We start from the raw sequence: 22724 nt of genomic DNA on the forward strand, positions 1-22724 counted from the left end.
CCTTTACCAAGAACTTCTTTATGATGATTTTCTAGTTAATGTGTGGGAAACGGCACAATCCAGGGCAGTTCTGTGTGCTGCTCGTGTAGCTAATTCCCTGATGCGTCTGTGTGTGCATCTCGCAGCAGCTGCCGCAGAAGATAGAAAAATATATAATAATTTATATTTGCTTGAGCGGCAGACACGTTGGTCTGCAATCAGTCTGAAATCTTTAAATACCAACCAAAGATTGGCTGACATTTCTTTAACCACAAAACCATGGAGAATAATAATTTTGAGTCATAAATTTAACATACTGTAATTGTCCTTCAAAATTGTCAGAGATATAGGCTAAAAAAAGATGTGCATAAGTTCTATCAAAAACATTCTTTGTGGAGAGTCCTGTTTTATGCTTGTTATACATAATTTTGGGTTAAAAGTTATGTATATTTTTCATTTGTATGCCATGAGTGCAAAACAGGTGTTTCAAACAATATAGATACTTTAAATAATAATTTAATTCATTTAAATTAAATGTCCATAAACCTAGTATTTGGCAGCCATTAAATACATTGCATGTGATATCTTCCTATGTTTTGGGATAAAGTGGCATAATATACTTCGTAAATTGACAAACTCCATGCAGCTCTGCCTCACTGGCATGTGGCTCACTGTTTAAAGCCCATCTCCACTCTCACTGCAGTGTTAGACAATCATTGCCAGATGATGATCCTAACTATTCTCATCTCCTGACCTCGCTCTCCATTCACAAACCAATCGCTCAACCACGCCCCCACCACCACATACCCCCATCACCTGACACAGGCCGGGGAGCTATCTAGCCTACCCAGTACACCCCTCTCCCATTTCTGTAGAGAAAGACCGCAGCAGCCATCTGCACCCCCTATCTGTGGTCCATCTCAAGCTTAAAAGGCTGAAGAGCCAGATACCAATGGGTGATCCATGTGTTGGTATCCTTCATGCGATGGAGCCACTGGAGTGGGGCGTGGTCCGAACAGAGGGCGAAAGCCCATCCCAGGAGGTAATACTGAAGGGTGAGGACCACCCACTTGATGGCCAGCCACTGGTGCTGCACCTTGCCTCTCTCGCTGAAAGCTTACAGCTGATGTATAGCACCGGGCTCCTCCCCTTCGACCACCTAGGATGACATGACTCCCAACACCCCATCACATGCATCGGTCTGTACAAAATCAAGAGCATGTAACAACAGTCCAGCACAAAGCACATGCTCCGACCACTGGACCACAGGTCTGGGGCTCCCTTTTAGTGAGATCAGTCAGCCACTAGGTTGAGATCAGAACCAGCACCACTAGGTTGAGCCAGTCACTATGGGATTCTTCTATTAGCCCATATATGGGCTTTAATTTTTCTCGAACCACTTTTTTTTTGTGCTCGGATAATCGGTTGGAACGACTGCACACCACTACTCCTGGGGTCATTTCAATATGGTGTTTTATGAGGCCTAAGTCTTGTGTTCCATCTGCTCCAGAGGGAAATCCCCAGCAGGGAATTCTCTAAGGGCTGGGGAAGCTGAGACTTCCCCCTCCCTTACATCATCCTTATGCAGAGCTGATGTATACAGTCCAGGCTCCACCTCCCTAGCCAGCACATCACAAACCCCACACCAATGCTGTTACAGGAACCATCTGCTCTAATTTATCTTAATAGAGTTTAAAACGCTGACCAATTCGTGCCCAAAATTAGCAGATGGGTGAAGCGTGAGCTTACCGCAGCCTCAACACTATGCTTTTGTCCCTGAAATTGAATCTTCACGGTCACTACAGGATAATCATGGATATCTCCATGCACATACCTTACCTACCCATTGTGACTAGCACCGAAAGCCTCGTATTGAACCAGGCATTAATGGATGGAGTGGGCACTGGTCACGGAAATGCCTGGGCTCCCCGCAGCTTCAACAGACCAGCCCAGTCTCCGCGCCCGCGACAGCGGGGTCACCACCCTTGGAGTGAGAGTGGAGAGGGACAGGGGAAACTGGCAGGCAGTGCAGTCCCCTGAGTCGAGGAGCTGGTATGGGAAGGGCTCCTCTCCATTTCCAGGGAGGAGGAACAGGACGGAAAGCAGGGGAGTAAGGGAATCAAGGGAACAAGAGAGAGAGAGAGATTGATCTTGGGGTTCACTGGCTGCAGAATACACTGCCATGTGGTCCTCTGCCAGCTGGATGGCTGTTTTGGAGCGACAGTGAACAGTGGCACTGGACCCACTCCTTCGTCCCTCTTGGAAGTTGAACAATGAACTGCTCCAGTTCCACCAGATCGATGACAGCTCTGACGTCCAGAACATCTGCCGGTCCTCTACTTGGGCCTGGAGGAGCACAATGATTTGCTGTTCCTGCTCAGTGCTCAGCTCAAGGAGGGCCTGATGTTGCGAGGGTCTTAACCACGTCCTCTAGAGGTGAGGGAACCATGCTGGCATTGTTCCTCCTTTAATCCGGGTTTTCAGTTCTTAGTTTTCGTGGCAAGGAGGAAGTGGGAGACGCGAGAATATACTTAAAATTGAGGGAAATAAAGCCCCTTTCGCAGTCTCAAAATCACACTTTTCAGTGGACACAGAAATAAAGCTTTTCAGCCTAACACAATATCGCACTCTGGAACACACTGCTCCTTGCAGCTCTCTCTACCTCACTGGCATCTGGCTCACTCTTAAAAGCCTGTCTCCACTCTCACTGCAATGACAAACCGGTGTTAGAGACATTCAAACATACATTGCCAGGTGATGATCCTTCTGTACTCATATCCTGATCTCGCTCTGCATTCACCATGCTCAACCATGCCCCCACCACCACAGGCTTATATACATGGAAAGGTGTGTTTCGTTTCATTTTATTAAGGTAGGATGTAGCAGCAAAAAAAATAAAAAAAATATTTAGACAGCAAATCCTGAAATGTGTCAAAAATAACAGAAATCAATATCATAAACTTAAAAATAAGACCATAAAACCCTGAATAAATGTCACTTATAAAACAATTTAAGAGCACAAGGAATAAAGGAAAGTTAATGTAATTTGGTTCTACTTGTGGGCACCACATGTTCAACACATCATGTTGAAGATGCAGGTAGAAAACCATGCAGAGGGGATGAACTGTCTTTGAGTATGTTAGTGAGGGTGTGCAGGGTGCATGGCCTCATCACGCCTTTTACTCATTGATGGAAAAGAACACGGAATGCTGATGATCCTGCAGCATCCTTTTTGAACCCTCTACAGCTCTTCGGAGAGGCCTTTTGTCAGCCCACCCCAAGCTGAAAAGAATGACAATTACTAATTTGAAATACTGCATTATGCCATTTTACAGGCATGGTTAATCTGAATTGCTGGTGGTTTGTGTACAACACCCAGGGTACAACACCCAGTTTGTGTACAACACCATGTAACCCCTGTTCCCTGATAAAAGCGGAATGAGATGCGGCGCTGATTTAACACTTTGGGAACGTCTTTAGGAGAGATCAGCTGTGTGCAACACGTCAATGAAATTGACTAGAATTTATAGTATCAATTTTGACACTTCCTGTTGAGGGGATGTCGAGTATTCAGCGTCCTGGACTAAGGCAGGAATCAACAGAACACCCAACATTTTGCTGGAAACCTCTAACTCCCGAAACACCAGAGGCGGCGGGAATGGAGATGTTTCCTGGGGGTATCGGGAAGGTACAGGTGAATGCTTCACGTGCCCCGACCGGAGGTGGGATACCCCCACAAGGCTGGATGCAAGACCATCAGGGTTTTTTCATCTTAGAAATGACTGCCCTGAGGTCTTGCTTTGGGGGCTGCTGAGGGCAACGAGCCGGCCCCCAGTCTCTACGAGGGGGAGCACGACTCGCCACGCTTTGTTTTTGAGCCTCCCTTCTAGAAGGACTGGGGCAGGGCTGGGTGGCCGACGGCCCCTCCCCCTGAGTGCGGCGAGGAAGGAATTGCCCAAAGGCTTCCTCAAGATTCTTTGCCTACTGGCACCTGGTGATAACTACATTCATGGTGTCACCAAATAAGCCAGAAGGTGAAACCGGGGCATTGAGAAGGAAAACTTTGTCCTTGTCTCTGATGCACGACAGGTTGAGCCATAAGTGTCTCTCCGTGCTGACTAAAGCAGACATAGACCAGCCAATGGCGCAAGCCATTCAACAGACCCTTCAACAGATCAGCCTGGTACGCCTGTCACACTGCCATAGTGTGCAGGGCAGCACCAGCCTGACTTGCTGCCTGATAAGCCTTCCCCACAATCTTTTGTGGGGAGTGTGGGTCTATTTAGTGATGATGCTGAGCCAGGCAAGAGATAACCCGCAAGTGTCACTTCTACCGGTGGCATCACTGAATATCCCTGTGCCTCGGCACCCATAATAGTTAAATATGTCGACATCGAGGGCAATTCTAACTCCTAACAGAGGAAAGTAGAAAGAAAGTCAAGAAGCACAACACACACAGAATGATCTGAAGACAAAAGATCTGACGATGCACCTGTGGCGCATCTATTTATAGCCCTGCTACAGGTGCATCCAATGATGTCACCAGCAGAGGCTATAAATTCTAGTCAATTTCATTGACATGTTGCACACATATTCACAGCTGGTCACTCCTAAAGACGTTCCCAAAGCACTAAATCAGCACAGCATCAAAGTGTAGCTTTTTGATAGGGAACAGTATGTTCTCCTGATACACTACAGCTAAGCAATGAGAAAGGCCCTTTTAAATCTGCCTTTCTAAATAAATATTTTACATGTCAAGCTGTGAAGTAAAACATAAGGAGAGAAGACAGATATTGCAGTGGAAAAGATTGGTGAAAATAAAACAATGGGTCTAAGTGGGTCAAAGAAGAACAACTTGTTGTAGACTAAGTGCTGTCAGAGAGAAAGAGAGTGACATGCCCTTGAACACTATTACATGTAAAGTGTGGAATCATCACATTCACAAAAGCCAGCGGGTGGGGCCCATCATAGTTGAGCCATAAGAGTGTCTGCATGTGTTGGTGTGTGTGCCTGCACAGATGTGTGCTAGGAGATTTGCCATATGAAGCTCCAGTGCCCTGTGACCTTAAATTAAAGAGGGGAATGAAAGCAATAGCAGACGTCTGCTTTTATCTGATCAGAGTGAAATTAAACTTGCATTGATTGGAGGGAAAAGAGGATGTTGAAGAATTGTTTACATTATTTCATGTTATCTGAACAAACTTAAAGAAATAGTTCACCCAAAAAAAGAAAATGATTTTATTGTTATTAACTCACTTAATTTTGCTATAAAATCTGTATGCTATAATAATGCTTTTAGCTACAGATATATGTAATACTCTTATCTCTATTTAACACAGTTTACAAAATGTAAACCCATTCCAAACTGTAGAAAGTCATAAAGTATGCATATTGTGTGTGTGGGTCTGCTCATAAAATTTAAAAATGATTATCAAAACTGTTCAAGCACCTAATCTCAGTGAGAAACTAGAGACAATTTGAATCTAAAGGGTCAAAAGTGCTAGTGTGTGTGTGTGTGTGTGTGTGTGTGTGTGTGTGGATTGTGATGGAAGCGTGGTAATGAGGCAAAGCGGAGTATGGTGACAGAGGGGAATGAAATATGAAAGTTTCTTATTAAATAGAAAGACCTTTTCTGCACTCTTCAAGGTTGTTTTGGCTATTATCACTATAGCATGGGATAACCACTGACCCAAGTCCGGTATGAATCACACACTTTTATACACTGATTTTATCTATCTCTTTTTCCCTGTTGTGTATACCACAGCACTAATGCTGCTTTCCGAGTTTTAAAGGTTTGCACCTTTATGTTGTTTTCAACTTTTCATTATATACATTGCACTCATTCCAATAACTAATATAATTTTATTTCTGGGTGTTTCATCAACTAAGGGCACTTTTGGCTCTGTGGACTTTTCAAAATTGTACTCCCTTAAAACTCTTTTTTTCAGACTCACTAGTTTATTTAATTTGGCATCTAACAATGTCCAGTTAGAATGCATGTATTGCATTATGGCTGTTTTAGTTTTGTGCCCCCTGAACTGTCATGAACAATAATTATATCCACAACATCTTAAAGTAAGATTCATTCTGTGAGAGAAATGACAATTAGTTACTTTTGGAATACAATAGACACTACAATGCCCACCCACATTTTTAACCATTTTGGTTCTGGAAGTGTTTTTTTCCCACCGTTAATTTTTTCCCCATAGGGATTTCATAAAGTACTTCATAAAAGAGTTATAAGCCATAAACCAAAATAACCTGCTTCAAGCTGAATAACAACATTACATACTTTGAGTAGAATAAAACAATTATTTTAAAATCAAACAAAAGATAAAAGTAACAAAATACAAGACAACATCAACATCTTTAAAACTTTTGCATGTGTGATCAAGCTTGTGTAATTACACAAGGCTGGGCGTGCAAGTAAACCGGTGCAATCTGCATTTGTACTGTTGTTTACCAGCATAGAGGGGAAAAACGGTTGTCATAATGAACCATCTGCTCAAATAGTCTTTTCAACAGTACTTGAACAGTTGTTATTGTTGGAGTTGACTGTTTTGATGCAGCCATGTTTTCTGATGTCAAACAAAGGAAATACAACCTCAATTCCGAAAAAGTTGGGTCAGAATGAAAAATGCTAATAAAAACAAAAAGGAGTGATTTGTAAGTTATATTAACCATTTGCTATATTGAAATAACTACAACTACACATTATATTATGTTTTTCCTTGTGAATTTAAATTCATTTTGACAGGGCGGAGGGCGGGGCCGGGTCGAGAGTCATCATTGTGTATTTTGATTAAATATGATTGTAAATTGTTGTAAAGTGATCAATGGAAAGGAGGAGGCGAGAACCGGCTTGACGATATAAATAATAGTTTAATGATAAACTTAAAAGAAGACAAACACACACGATGGACATGTCCGTAAACGACCTCTCTCTCCCGCGCGATCCTCTGCAATCGACCTTTATCCCGGAGGCATAATTAGCCTAATGCAGGACCGGGTGTGTAGGATCACGACCCGGCCCCGCCCTCCGCCCTGCCACAATTATATAAAATTGTATTTAGAAACCAAGTGAGCAAGTCAAAGGTGACTGTGGCAATGTCAGAAAACTCCTTAAAATATTGGTTAATGGAGAAAGATAACTTTGGGAGAAACAGAGCTTAGTGTGGGGGTCAGTTCCCCTCTGGCTAAGCAGCATGAATATAATGCCATTATTAGTTATTTGTGTGCAGTGCAAGTCATGGTTTTGTAAATGAAGTTAGTGTTAATGTCCAGTGTTTAAGCCTCTGGAGTCGACGGACGCGCCGGCGCGTCCTGCTGGATATTTTCGTCATTACAGCAGAAACTATTTAAAATACTCCATCATTTTTGGGTATACAGATAAGTGTAAGACATCATTAGAGACTATAAAGGTCTACTTTTATTTGTGTTCACTCACAATAACAACAAAATCTTGTGCTTTTGTAAAATAAAGAAAATAAAAAGGGTGAGCTTTCAGCAGTCTCTGTGTTCACGAGCATATTTCAGAAACACGTCACAAAAATGAACTGAAACTCCGCGAATACTTATCACATAAACATGAAACATATGGCTAAATAAAGCTTAAAAGGTCTACTTTTAAAGAAAACAATTCAAATAAAATAAAAATATTCTCCTACAATGCAATCTGTTTGAAACAAAGCAATGTACAGTTCTCTTACGAGAGGTTCTCTCGTATTGCGTAAGCTAGCTTACTCTACGGGAAAGATTCATCTTTTCTGAGATATTTGAAGCCAAAAAATTATCCTTAATTTTGTATCATTTGTCAACGCAGTGCAGCAACTGCAGACCTTGAGCGGGCTAGCTAGCGAGCTCATTGGTTGCTCTGCGGCAACTGCTGCAGCCTATAGACGAACTTGGGCGAACTCGCGTCCAATGAGAGGTGTCCGTGCGCTTACTGCATCAAAGCCCGCCAAAATGGCCGTGGCTAGATTGCATATAAGCGTAGTTCATAGGCTGGAACCCTGATTTTCATCTCTTCAGCGAAGCTCTTCGCATCTCTGAACTGAAAGCCGCGTCGCCGTTCGAGGGGCATCTAGCAAGCTTGGACAGCGCTCGAAGAAGCCGGCCGTCTCCGCCACCTTCAGCCATCCTGCGAGCTACGCCATCCGGCGACGTATCCTTTTTTAGAGCAAGCTAGTTCTTAACGAACTTCACAAAAGAGTAACAATCGTCTTTTTTAAGATGCCTCGCACCACTTGTGCTTCATGCCGCGCCCCTCTCAGCGCCGGAGACCGCCACATCATCTGCGCTCTCTGCCTGGGACTGGGGCATGCAGAGCTTGCCCTCGCTGAAGGCGGATGCGACCTCTGCGAGGAGCTTCCGATGTCGACCCTGCGGGCTCGACTCGAAGCGCTCAGAACCGAAGCCGCCGCGCCGCCTTCCGTTCCGCCGCGCAGGAAAAAGCGCCGCTCCCAAAGGCTGCCAGAACTGGTGATAGAAGCGACTGCCTCGCCGGAGCCTCTCCCTCGAGCATCGCTCTCACCCTCCCCGCCCCCCCAGGACGCGCAGTTGACGCCCAGCGGCCGCACTGCGGCCATCTCGGAGGACGAGGCGCAGGATAAGGGCTGTTCCATCATGGCTTCGGACAGCGAGGAGTGGTCAGGCTCCCACGCCTCCTCCTCGGCCCAGGAATCCAGCAGGACCCGTGCCGGAATCGAAGGGGAACTATCACGCCTCCTCACACAGGCCGTCGACCGCCTTGGGCTCGAGTGGTCACCGCCCCCTGAGCAGGCTCCCAACAGACTCGACGGCTGCTTTCTTCAGAGCCGTCGTCGCGCAACACCCGCGGCCCTGGCCGCTCCCTTCCTGCCGGAACTCCACACTGAGCTTGCAAAGTCGTGGAACGCGCCTTTCTCGGCCAGGATCCGTTCCCACGTCTCCACCCCTCTCGCTTTCGGTGGACGGCACCACCGAGAAGGGCTACTCCTCCATCCCCCCGGTCGAGGATTCGGTAGCAGCACACCTTTGCCCGCCCTCCGCGAGATGGCGGTCTAAGCCAGTGCTCCCGTCTAAGTCCTGCAGAGCGACTTCCACCTATGTTGGCCGCGCCTATTCCGCCGCCGGCCAAGCCACATCTGCTCTGCACTCCATGGCCATCTTACAGATCCTCCAAGCGGACCTTCTTCGGGAGTGGGATGAGAAAGGCAGGCAACCAGAGGCTGTTACAGATCTAAGAAGCGCGACGGACCTCGTCCTTCGCGCCACCAAAGCTGCAGCCCAAGCTCTAGGGAAGTGCATGGCCTCGCTGACTGTGACCGAGAGACACGTGTGGCTAACGCTAGCTGACATGGGAGAAGCAGAGCGCTCCACGTTCCTCAACGCACCGCTCTCTCCGACCGGTCTCTTCGGCTCCGCGGTGAGTGGCATTGTTGACCGCTTTCCAGAAGTCCAGAAAGCCACCCAAGCCATAAACCTCTTCCTGCCGCGTCGCGCTAGCTCCTCTGCAGGCTGCCCACGTGACCAGCCTCCTGCACGAGCCTCTTCACAGCGCCCAGCTCAACAAAGTCAGACTTCTCAGCGTCGACAGGGCGGCTGCCCTCGATCGCACTCAGACAGCCGCCGCAGACCGCCGCCCCCCCGCGGGCCTCGGTCTAAGGTTGCGCTGAAACCTGAGCAACCGAAGTCCTCCTAGCCTTGTTGAAAAACGACGGCTCAGTCCGCCGCGGCCGGACCACCGTCAAAGCTTCGCCCCTGTCAGTCCCCTCTCTCAGGCTACTACAGTGGTGGATTCAGCAGCCAACAAGCCGGTGATACTGCCCGCTTGCCTGCACTCAAACGCCGTTTTCACGGCGACCCAAAGAAATCTTGTAAAAAGCAAACATGCCTTATGTGTAGAAAATGTGCCCACAATTCAGTGTTCACCTCTACACACAAGCATTACACTTCCCGTGTCCCGATCAGAGCCCACTCACATAAAGCGGACACAGCCCGCTCGAGTGTTAAAGTCAATAAACGCGCTCACGAATACGTGCGCGCGCCCATTCTCTGCCCGCTCTGTCACACGGCCAGCAAACACTTCTCTGTATGTAAGTTCCGTGCCCGTGACTATGCTCGCGCATCACTTAATAGATGTGACTCTTTCCCCATTCACCTCAATCGGGAAGTCACTCACAGAACAGCCTGTCCCTGCTGTCTGCGAGCAGTCATGCATAAGCACAGTAAGCACGCTCACACATTCTGTTCAGCGCGCTGTGTGCAGCAATCAGGGCGATTTGGCCATTCACCCTCTAGCGTTACGCTTCAAAGCGTGGGAAGCTATCCCAGGGATATCCACATGGGTGTTAAGCACAATAAAACAGGGCTATTTGCTACAGTTCGATCGCCGCCCTCCCCGCTTCAGAGCGTGGCTCGAAACTATTTTGAACACGGAAGCAGCCTGCATGCTTCGTTCAGAAATAGCAAAGCTTCTGTGCAAAAGGGCCATAGAGAAAGTGCCGCCTTCGCTGAGCGAGTCGGGGTTTTACAGCCGTTATTTTCTTGTTCCCAAGAAAGATGGCGGCCTCAGACCAATATTAGATCTCAAGGGTTTGAACAAGGTGCTTGCAAAAAGACCGATCAAAATGCTTACAATCAGGAAACTCCTCGCTAATACGCGCCAGGGGGACTGGTTTATCTCTCTCGATCTGAAAGATTCCTACTTTCAGATTCAGATAAATCCCCATCACAGGCCATTCTTGAGATTCGCCTTCGACGGCCAGGTTTATTAATACACCGTCCTTCCGTTCGGCCTGTCTTTAGCACCCCGTACTTTCACGAAGTGCATGGATGCGGCACTCGCACCCCTGCGGAGTCAGGGCTTGTGAATTCTGAACTATTTGGACGACTGGCTGATTATGGCATAGTCACATACGGAGCTGCTGTCTCACAGAACAGTTCTCCTCAGCCATCTGAACAGTTTGGGTCTTGCAGTCAATTGGACCAAGAGCTCATTACAGCCCAGTCAGGCAATTTCCTTCCTTGGAATAGAACTAGACTCCGTGGCAATGACGGCTCGCTTATCTACACAGCACGCCGTGTTCAGCGACTAGCCGCGTCCTTTCAGATGAACAGCCTCACGCCTCTGAAAAAATTTCAGAGAGTGCTAGATTACATGGCCTCAGCCGCAGCAGTACTTCAGCTGGGTTTACTGCGCATGCGCCCGCTTCAGCATTGGCTAAACACCCGCGCATCTCGCCGGGCTTGGGCCACAGGCCACAGGCCGCCAGCCGATCAAGGTGACTCAGACCTGTATTTCAGCTCTGCAGCCCTGGACAGTGGCCGAATGGTATCAGCGGGGAGTGACGATGGGAGCTGTATCTCGCCGAAAAGTCATCTCGACAGACGCGTCCAACACGGGTTGGGGCGCGGTCTGCGAGGGCTCTCCGGTTTTTGGCCTATGGTCAGTTCAGGAAAAGCTCCTTCACATAAATTGTCTGGAAATGATAGCGGTCGAGTACGCGCTTGTGCGCTTTCTCCCGGTCATTCAGGGTCACCACGTCCTGGTCCGTTCGGACAACAGATCTGTGGTATCCTACCTAAACCGTCAGGGCGGTGTCAGATCCAGGAACCTCTTCCATCTGACGAAACGCATACTGAGTTGGTCCCAGTGCCACCTGCGCTCGCTGAGGGCGACGCAAGTGCCAGGCCACCTGAACGACGGCCCAGACAGACTGTCCAGAGACAATATTCCTCCAGGGGAATGGTCCCTGCACGCTCAAACAGTCCAGAAGTTATGGCGTATATTCGGCAGAGCAGAGATAGACCTCTTTGCGTCCAAAGAGAACTCTCACTGCCCAATATTTTTCTCGAAAAGCAAGGAAGCGCTGGCCCAGGACTGGCCCAACCGCCCGCTTTACGCCTTCCCTCCCGTCTCGCTATTGCCACAGGTAATGCAGAGGATCAGGGAAACGCGTCACTCGGTGCTCCTCATAGCCCTGCGTTGGGAGAATCAGACATGGTTCCCGGAGCTTACGCAGCTGTCACTGACAGCGCCGTGGCCCATCCCAGTGAGAGCAGATCTCCTCTCTCAAGCTCGCGGCACGATCTGGCATCCCCACCCAGAGCGCTGGGCGCTGCATGCGTGGGTGATCAACGACTACCCGTCGCTCTGCCAGAAGGGGTAATAAACACCATCATACACGCTAGAGCCCCTTCCACGAGAAGACTCTATGCGTCAAAATGGTCTGTGTTTTCAAAATGGTGCACCGACAGAGACCTGGACCCACGGACATGTGGGGTGTCGTCGCTGCTCGTGTTTTTACAAGAGCTGCTGGATAAGGGCAGATCCCCATCCACGCTCAAAGTGTATGTGGCGGCCGTCGCGACTACTAGCGCATACGCGTCAAACCCCTGCACGGCCAGTCACTGGGAAAAAACGAGCTGGTCATCCGCTTCCCCAAGGGAGCTAGAAGGATGAACCCCCCGCGCCCCCCATCGGTTCCTATCTGGGATCTTTCTATAGTTCTTGAAACTATGAAAGCCCCCCCTTTCGAACCGCTTCAATCCGTGGATTTGAAATACCTTTCACTCAAAACCGTTTTTCTGACTGCCCTGTCATCAGTCAAACGTGTGGGAGACCTTCACGCGCTGTCTGTCAGCGCTGCGTGTCTTGAGTTCGGACCAAGTGACTCCAAGGTCATTTTAAAGCCTAGACGCTGGCGCTGCCAGCATCCGATAGCGAACACGACGCCAATCTCCTTTGCCCAGTCAGAGCACTGAGATTGTATACTGCGTGCTCCGCCTCTTTCAGACGCTCTGAGCAGCTTTTCGTTTCGTTCGGAGGGCGCACCAAAGGTCTCGCCGCCTCGAAACAGACACTGTCTAGATGGATAGTGGACGCTATTGCTGCCGCATACGCATCAAAAGACCTGCCATGCCCGTTGGGCATTAGGGCTCACTCCACTAGAGGCATGGCCTCATCGTGGGCATGGTCCAGCGGGATTTCCATTCACGACATATGTGTGGCAGTGGGCTGGGCTTCCCCCTCCACCTTTGTCAGATTTTACAATCTGGAAGTGCCCGCCTTGCAGGCAAAACTACTAGCGGTTTAATACGCTACAGCTCCCCTGGTGAGCTGCACTGATGGGACTCATTCCACACAGACCGGCACTGCCGCTCTGTCGTTCCCTTCCCACTATGTGCTTATGTATTACACACACACTGGCACGCACTCTTGCCGGCCAAATATTATTTCCCCACTCACAAGGGCTCCCCCGGGGCTCATACAGTGGATGCTTGGCACGCACGGCGTTGACAATGGGTTCCCGTAGCGTAAGCTAGCTTACGCAATACGAGAGAACCTCTCGTAAGAGAACGAATCGGTTACCTAACGTAACCTCGGTTCTCTCTAGATGAGGGAAAGAGTATTGCGTAGCCGGCCGTGCTCACGCCACGAGCGACTTTCGCTTCATTCAATGAAAACCAGGGTTCCAGCCTACGAACTACGCTTATATGCACTCTAGCCACGCCCATTTTGGTGGGCTTTGATGCAGTAAGCGCGCGGACGCCTCTCATTGGACGCGAGTTCGCCCAAGTTCGTCTATAGGCTGCAGCAGTTGCCGCAGAGCAACCAATGAGCTCGCTAGCTAGCCCGCTCAAGGTCTGCAGTTGCTGCACTGCGTTGACAAATGATACAAAATTAAGGATAATTTTTTGGCTTCAATATCTCAGAAAAGATGAATCTTTCCCGTAGCGTAAGCTAGCTTACGCAATACTCGTTCCCTCATCTAGAGAGAACCGAGGTTACGTTAGGTAACCGATTCGTTTTTACCGGTCCATCTCATTATCTTTAATGTGATCCCACCCACCAGCAGAGTGCGCCATTCATACGCTAATGTGCTGAGACGATCAATGCAAACGTACAAGCCCCCAACTGTGTTCAGAGGTTTGATGTAAACACAACTCAACTTTTCTGCATGTTTGTAACGATACACATTTGAGGAATCTCCTGGATATTAAGGAAGAGTTAACATTTTCCTCAGAAGAAGAGCGGGACTCCGATGAACATTTGTATTTTGAAGAGAGACTTGATCCAGCCGAGGATACAATTTCGGACGAGTAAGTCAATTATTTTTCATTAGCTGACATGCTATTTTATATATACATGTACATATTTTACTAGTGGGACTGTTTCCAGACTTGCCAGACAAGATTCAGAGTATTAACAATTGAAAGATTACTCCTAATAAGCAAGTTTTAGTTACATTTAAATGCTGTTTAGTCTAAAGCAGGTATTTAAATTGTATGCTATATAATATAAATATGGTATGTAATATGATATGATATAAAAATAATATGAATATTTAGATTATATTTTATCTATTTATTATATAAAATTCAGCTTCGATCACAAATTGCCTTTTACAATATATTTAAATAGAAAACGGTTCTTTTAAATTGTAAAAAGAGTTCAGAATATCAATGTTGTTTCTGTATTTTGGATCAAATAAATCCTTTAAATGGTACTTAAGGTCTAAAATTAAGTAAAGTCTTTATGTAAAGAAAATGTATAGTCAGATTTCTTCTTTTAACTTAAAACTTGATTTTGATCATTAAGTCTCCTCACATTCATTCTCTATCCCTCATTGATAGGCCCAGGGGAGGGTCTTTGTCTCTCAGGTGTAAATTACCTCCATATTCATGATAGTTCAAGCCTCCTCGCATATTACATTTCAACACTAAAATTGTTTTACAAAAGTTAAATTACTATATTGTTTTGTATGAATGAGTGATCAGGATGGTTTTCACATCATTTTGTAGCAAAACCTGTAGGCTACAAGATACAGTTCTCAAAAGTCTTGAGGACAAATGTTTAGTATGTGTTATATGACCTTATTTCAGTGACTTAAAATATTAGTTTTTTCAAAAAACATGCATAAACGTTATTTTCTCAAAAATGTCAAGGCATGTCAAAACTTCTCCAGGGCCCAACATACCCTCAGACCCCAGAGGGTTAAACAAAGTTTTTTATGAACTTTAAGATTAATGAGTAATGTTTTTGAAGTCCATCCTGGATTAACCACAGAAGTTCACACAGATGCATTTTCCTTTGTTAGATGGCTGATTTAGGCTTAATTAATAGTCTATGTATTCTATTTCAAGAGTGTAGTCCATCAATAGACAAAGATGATGTAGGCAGAGATCTATAAGATGCATCGCAGTTCAACCGGCAGATCATTATTTGAGGTTCGTTGGGTCATCCTAAATCCAACTTTCAGGCAGTGGCGTAAGAAGTATCTCATGTCTTACAGTTGGAGTTGGCATCAGTTCATCTTCTGAAGTCTTTCGTAAAATACTAAAGTGATGTCTGGCTAGTACTGGCTGTAGTTTCTCATCATCACTGAGCGAAATGTAGTAGTGGAGTCTGACACCAAGCAGAAACGGCGCTGGATCTGGCCAGCTCTGGTGACCTCGGGATATGAATCCTGAGGTTGAGACATGGAAACAAATCGAATAATATTAGCATAGATGCCATTCAATTTATTGCAGTGTTATAGATTATGAGAACATTTTCTGAGAAATGTTTCTGGCTCTGGCAGACCTAACTAAAGTAGCTAAGAGTAGCCTAATTTTGAGTTGATGGATACATTAGCTGTTTGCCTGGCTAAATTGATGAGTCTTTAGTCTAGACTTATGCTGAGTTAGTGTGTCTGTGTCCCGAACAGTGTTAGGGAGACTTTTACATACTTTTACATATCTACGTCCTTTTGTGGATTTTGATATTCTAGGAACTATTAACAGGCCAGAATTTTGTGATAGAAATGAACAGAAGGTCACTTAAGAACTGTGGAGCTAGACCTTTCAAAGCTGTGTATGTATTTGACAGAATTGTTTAATTAATACAAAATTTAACAGGTAGCCAATATAAAATGGGACTAATATGATAATATTTCTTGGATCTAGTCAGCACTCTGGCATCTGCATTTTGAACCAATTGAAGTTTATTTATTGAACTTGCAGTACATCCTCGCAGTAATGCATTACAATAATCCAGTCTTGAGGTCATGAACGCATGCATTTTTTTATGGAATCAGCAAGAGAGAGCATGTGCAATAACTTAAGAATATTTCTGAGTTGGATAATGGCTGATCTACAAACATTGGAAATTTGGACAGATTGGTATCAGATATAACACATAAGTTCTTTGCTGTAGAAGATGATGTAACAGTACATGCATCAAGAGTCAAATTATATTTTGGCATCTTATTTTTTAGAGGTTTTTGGTCTAATAATTAGTACCTCTGTTTTTGGGAATTGAGCAGAAGGAAATTTCTGGTCATCAAATATTTGATTTTATTGATGCACTCTGCTAATTTGGAGAATTGTGAAATTTCGTTGAGTTTAGAAGAAACATAAAGTTGGGTATCATCAGCATAACATTGGAAACTTATTCCACAATTCCTAATAATATCTCCCAGGGGAAACATACTATATAAGGAGAAGAGCAGAGGCCCTAAAAATGATCCCTGTGGTACTCCATACTTTTGTTTGATTTGACAATCCCTCGTTTACACATAAAAAGTGGCAACGGTCTGTTAAATAGGACCTAAACAATTCTAATGCAAGTCCACATCATTCTCCAGCCAGAATGTCGTGATTTATGGTGATAAAGGCAGCACTAAGATCTAAAAACACTACAAGAGAAATGTGAACACGATCAGATGATAAGAGCAAGTCATTTGTAACTCTGAAATGTGCAGTCTCTGTACTGTGATGGGGCCTGATATTGTTCATATATACCACTTCTCTGTAGAAATAACATTGTTTGGAGGACACTACCTTTTCTAGCATTTTTGACATAAATGGAAGATTTGTAATTGGTCTATAATGTGGTGAACAGTTAAGATGGCATTCCAGGGACCAGTTTATGTCAGGGCCCCTCTCTAACTGCTGGTGTGGAAGATGTAGTACATCACTGTGATTGTATCCTTGGTGAGTGAACATAATCAAATGTTCAGCAACATCAGATAAGATGCTAAGACAACTACCAGACTTACAGGGCTGAAAGTAGGACTTCTGCACCCACCAGACTCATTCCTAAGGTTTAAGCAAGAACTGCCATGAATTCCTTCAGAACCTCCAAGATGCAGCAGCAGGGGCGGGACACAGAGATATATTCATATCTTTGTTTGGAGGCCTTAAATTAATAAAGCACAGTTTATGTTAATGGTTATTGACTCTTAACACAACAGTTTACGGGACAGATCTATTAACAGAAAAACGAATACATGGACGAAGACTTAACCATTTCTTATTGTGCTTGATCTCTATCTGTTCCATATAATGCCTTTAATAATTTGAAAGAGGTTTGGTAAAAAAAATAATGCATGGGTAAAATGTTAAAGACACTATTTTAACACTGTACTTTATGCTATGCAAATGAGTTCCACACTAGCGTGGGCAACACCGTGGCTAATTGAGACACCAGTGGTCAGTCACGCTCCAGGATCAGAAAGGCTCCAGATTTCAATCTCCTCCTCATCAGAAAGGGATAAATATGTCCCCCAGGTAGACAAACCCTTGCCCTGTGTTTCCAACTCGACTGGGAAGGAGACATTAGCAGACACACCACATCCTAAGTTTCTGACCTGATCAGGAAAGAGGCTACAAGTTAGTTGAAGTTAAGCTTTTGCTTGCAAAACCTTTTATATTGCCCAGCATTGAGGGACCTTATTGGACCCATAAGCAGCATTCCCATACAATTTTTCACATTGCTAAATTCAGTTCAACAGCATTGCATTTATCCATTCTGTGTTCAAATCATATATTTGTTTTATTGTTTAATTCAGTTGTGGTATTTACTCTTGCAAATCTATTGTTAATGAATTTCATGAATTTTATTACAACTGTGTCTTCATTGTGTTGATGATCAAAGACTCTACTAGTTGTCCAGACTCTCACAAATCCTTCAGATAAATCAGCTGACCAACTTCCTTTAGTTTACATTAATTCAAAATTATTGAACAGCTCTTTTGGGAGTGTTCTTAAATTGATAAGATAGTATTCTTAACTGGTGCCCCATATTGCAAAGGGGGGGGAGGGGTCATCTGATACACTCATAACCACACCTTAAGTAACACGTTTTGTGAGCACTGTTACATTTGTCCCTCCATCATATTTTGGAAAATAGCAAGAATTGTTACAATATAATCAAATTGAAATAATCAAATCAAATTGTCGCCTGAGCAAATATTTTCAAATTGTCCAGGATCAAGCTGTGGCTTCTAAATAAGCGGTTTGATAGCTTACATTTAAAAGTTTCTTGGGACATGCCCTGAGGATAGCAAGGAGTTAATCATATTAAGAACAGCCCACTGATTTCTTTTTTCTTTTTCTTCTTTTTTTTTTCTTTTTAGTTGCTCAATTTAAAAATTTTGTGATGGAAAAAAATAATTGACTGCTAGTGTTTGTAAAAGGGTCAATTTATTTACTATATGATTTTGTCCTGAATTATTTTGTATTTATCTTAATCAAACATTGACCATTTCATCTCTTGATATGCCTCTTTCATTTGCACAGCTCCGACCAGAAGTTCGGACACACCTGCCTGAATGCAAGTTTCTCATGGACCGAAAGACCTTAAAGGTGCACTCAATATTTTTTTCCTCATTAAAAAAAAATTCACTCCTAAAGACATGAATTGCAATTTCTACAATGATGCTGCATCCAAGCCGCTAAGTGTCAGTGAAGGTCCAAGATGACACAGAGGCAAAAGTTACTGAGTGCACCTTTAATAATATAAAGTCTTAAATTCTTGAAATTAGTCTTGTAAATCCTGGCTATGGATTGGTGAGTTAAGGAAAATCCAATTTTTATATTTTTTTTTCTCCCATGAAAATGATTTGATTAATTATTCCTGCCACACTGTTTGAAGGTATCTATGACAGAATCTAAGACAGAACGGTTATTATTAAAAAAACACACACAATAGAATGGACCAAAACCTTCACCATAAGTGGGTTGTGTGGGCCATTCACCTGGGCCGAAGGAAAGGAGTCCCAATATTATCATAACTAACATGATTTCTTTATACTTGCCTAGCGGCCCACCGGGAAAGCTCCCGGTGCTCCTGATGGCGAGTCCTCCCTAGAGCTTGGGAATGCAGTAGGTGTAGAGACAAGCCATATAGTAAACCCAAGAAGAGATATCTGTATGTCAAAATAATTTAACTTTAATGATGATTTAACATTTAGACTGTTAAATGTGGCTGAGTATATGAGCTTGAACTTGTACTATATTAAATACCACATAAGAATGCCACTTGTTAAAATTAATGGTGGTATCTATTTGCCAAACTAGTATACCCTGACAATCTCAAGTGTCTGCTCATAAAGGTCTCTATTTGGCCTCTTGTAGTCATTAAAGTGATATATGCTCCTTTTCATGACTAATTATTTCTTTCTTTCTTTCTATCTATCTATCGATCGATCGATCTATCTATCTATCGATCTATCTATCTATCTATAATTTTTGTAATTGCCTAGAATATGTGGTGTGTGTGTGTGTGTGTGTGTGTGTGTGTGTGTATAGTGCATACTGTATATTTAAAAATTATTTTGATGATTTTACTTATGTATATAAGCAAATACAGTGCATAGCAAAAAAATACCTTGTCAATTCCTAATGGACAAAATCAAGTTGGACCTGTACTATTGAACTTAACTTGCACTTACCGTAAACACAACACACACACACACACACACACACACACACACACACACACACACACACACACACACACACACACACACACACACATGTTGTGTTTCCATGTTTTATGGGGACTTTCCATAGAAATAATGGTTTTTATACTGTACAAACTTTATATTCTATCCCCTAAACCTAACCCTAACCCTAAACCTAACCCTCACAGAAAACGTTCTGCATTTTTACATTTTCAAAAAACATAATTTAGTATGATTTATAAGCTGTTTTCCTCATGGGGACCAACAAAATGTCCCCACAAGGTCAAAAATTTCGGGTTTTACTATCCTTATGGGGACATTTGGTCCCCACAAAGTGATAAATACACGCTCACACACACACACACACACACACACACACACACACACACACACACACACACACACACACACACACACACACAACAACAACAACAATAACAACAACAACAACCATTGTGACCATTGTTATATTTGGAGGAAAAGGGTGAGGTTTGCAAGCTGAAGAACACCATCCCAACCATGAAGCATGGGGGTGGCAGCATCATGTTGTGGGGGTGCTTTGTTTCAGGAGGGACTGGTTCACTTCACAAAATAGATGGCATCGAGCAAGGAGGTCTAAAAACCTGACTCAGTTACACCAATTCTGTCTGGAGCAGTGTTTCCCAACTACTGTGGCGAAGCACATTAGTGTGCTGGGAAAGATTTTCAGTTGTGCTGTGGAAAATGATCAGATTACACAAAATAAATAAATGCATGAAAAAGTATAATTTCAGGGATCCAAACTCCTCACGTTTCTGAGAAATTCGCCATTTTTAAACCATAATTGGTCACTTTTGGGATTGTGAAGAGCAATGATTAATGTGCAAATGTGAGTAATATTTATAGGCGTTAAGGGTTTTTCACGTGACTCGCTCGCGTCAATTTTTAAACACACAAGTTATTTTCACACACACATTTTTGCTTCACCAATAATGTCTTTGAGAGTACTAAGCAACAAGAAATATTTAAAAACTGTCCAAATTTGTGAAGAGACATTGAATGTCTCATAATTTATTTTAATTAAATATTACCTTATCATTTACGAATATCAGAGACCCCAGTTATTGAACTCATTTAAATTCACCAAAAAAATGCTTAGACCTAAACAGAAACGGGTCCTTTTATTACTTTCTGCTATCAAAGCAACTGCAAGCTTTTTTTCTCTCTTCCAAATACATGTTTTCAATGTTTATTGTGCACATTTCCTGCTTTTTTATGTGGCAAACTCATAAAATCACCCCTCTGTGAAACTTTCTGCAACTCTTGTCATGTGGAGGGTGATGCGGCTCTTGACGCTGGGTTTAGCCTCCAGAACCAAATGAAAACTGCCATGAGAAGTTGTCTGTCTGAGGCAAAGATGCAAAATCTAATGGCAATAGAGCATCAGTCTCCCTTGATGCATTTGATTACGCACAGGCAAGCACCCATCGATGAGGAGCAGGAAGGTTTGAATTGTCAATTGAGTTCTGTTCAGTAAATATTTTATGTGTTTTGTTCATATTTTAATCGTATTTGTTTTTTGTAATATTGCGTTGTTCATATGTTGTGTTTTAGCGGCCTCCGCTGTCACTGCGGGGAAAAAACATTCATCTGCTTCATGTGGTGTCTCTGTTGTTCATCTGTTCTCTTCATAAATAAATAAATGCATAATCTGCTATATGCTCGTCTTGTAAGTTCATGATTAAAAATTTAAATGTGAACGAAAATAAAAGCTATTAAATGTCTTATAATTAAAATATAAAAATTAAAATGACGGGTAATAATAGATTATGACGGAATTTTTACGACCCTGTCCGTCAAAATGATGGACGATGAGAAAGTCTAATGCAAGCACAGTATGTGACTTTTTATTTTAATGTGAATTTTTTAGTCGTACAAGTGTGCTGTGGCAGAAAAAGGTTGGGAAACACTTGGTCTGGATGAATTTGGCCAAAATACCAGCAACTTATTGTGAGAAGCTTGTGGAAGGCTACCCAAAATGTTTGACCCAAGTTAAACAATTTAAATGCAACGCTACCAAATACTAACACAGTGTATGCAAATTCTTACCCTCTGGGAATGTAATGTAAGAAATAAAAGCTGAAATAAATAGTTCTCTCTACAATAATTCTGACATTTTACATTTTAAAAATAAAGTAGTGATCCTAAATGACCTAAGACAGGGAATGTTTTCTATGGTTAAATGTCAGGAATTGTGAATTTAAATACATTTGGCTAAGGTGTATGTAGACTTCTGACTTCAACTGTATGGACTATTATGGATTTCTTTTATTTCCTGATCCAGTTGGGGTTCTGCTGCACATCAGGTATGACGGCAACTTCTTCAGCTTGGCTCGTCTGAGGGCTAGAACCAGGGTGAAGTGCGTCCTTGTGCGTGAGTTGCTTTATGCAGACGACGTTGCCTTCATGGCTCATACTGAACAAGAAATTCAGGAGATGGGCAATTCTTTTGCTGCTGCCTGCACAGAGTTTGGACATATCATAAGCCTGAAGAAGACAGTAGTGATGGTTCAGAATGTTTCTGCTTCCCCTCACGTCACCATCAATGGCACAGTGCTGTCGGTTGTCGAGAAATTCATCTACCTCGGCTCAACCTTGACAGCAAACAACAGCCTTGATGCTGAATTGAATACCAGGATCGGTCGTGCCTCAACAACCTTTGGGCAGCTTCAGTCTCATGTCTGGAACAACAGCCACCTTTCTCTCAAGTAAAGGTGCGCGTATATGAGTCGTGTGTGCTCTCCTGTCATGGCAGGATCGAGTCCCAAATACCACCGTGCTGAAGCTCACTAACAGCAGTGACATGTACACCACGCTCCGGAGGAGGCGTCTCAGATGAATTGGCCATGTACGTCGTATGCCAGATGAACGTCTCCCAAAGTCTATCTTCCATGGGGAGTTAGCTGTGGGACACCGCCCTCGTGGTCGACCCAAGCTCCGCTTTAAGGATGTTGTCAATCGAGACATGAATATCTTTAAGATCAACCCTGATCG

This window comes from Xyrauchen texanus, chromosome 3 (genome assembly GCF_025860055.1).
Source record: "Xyrauchen texanus isolate HMW12.3.18 chromosome 3, RBS_HiC_50CHRs, whole genome shotgun sequence".
In the NCBI taxonomy this organism is placed as follows: Eukaryota; Metazoa; Chordata; class Actinopteri; order Cypriniformes; family Catostomidae; genus Xyrauchen; species Xyrauchen texanus.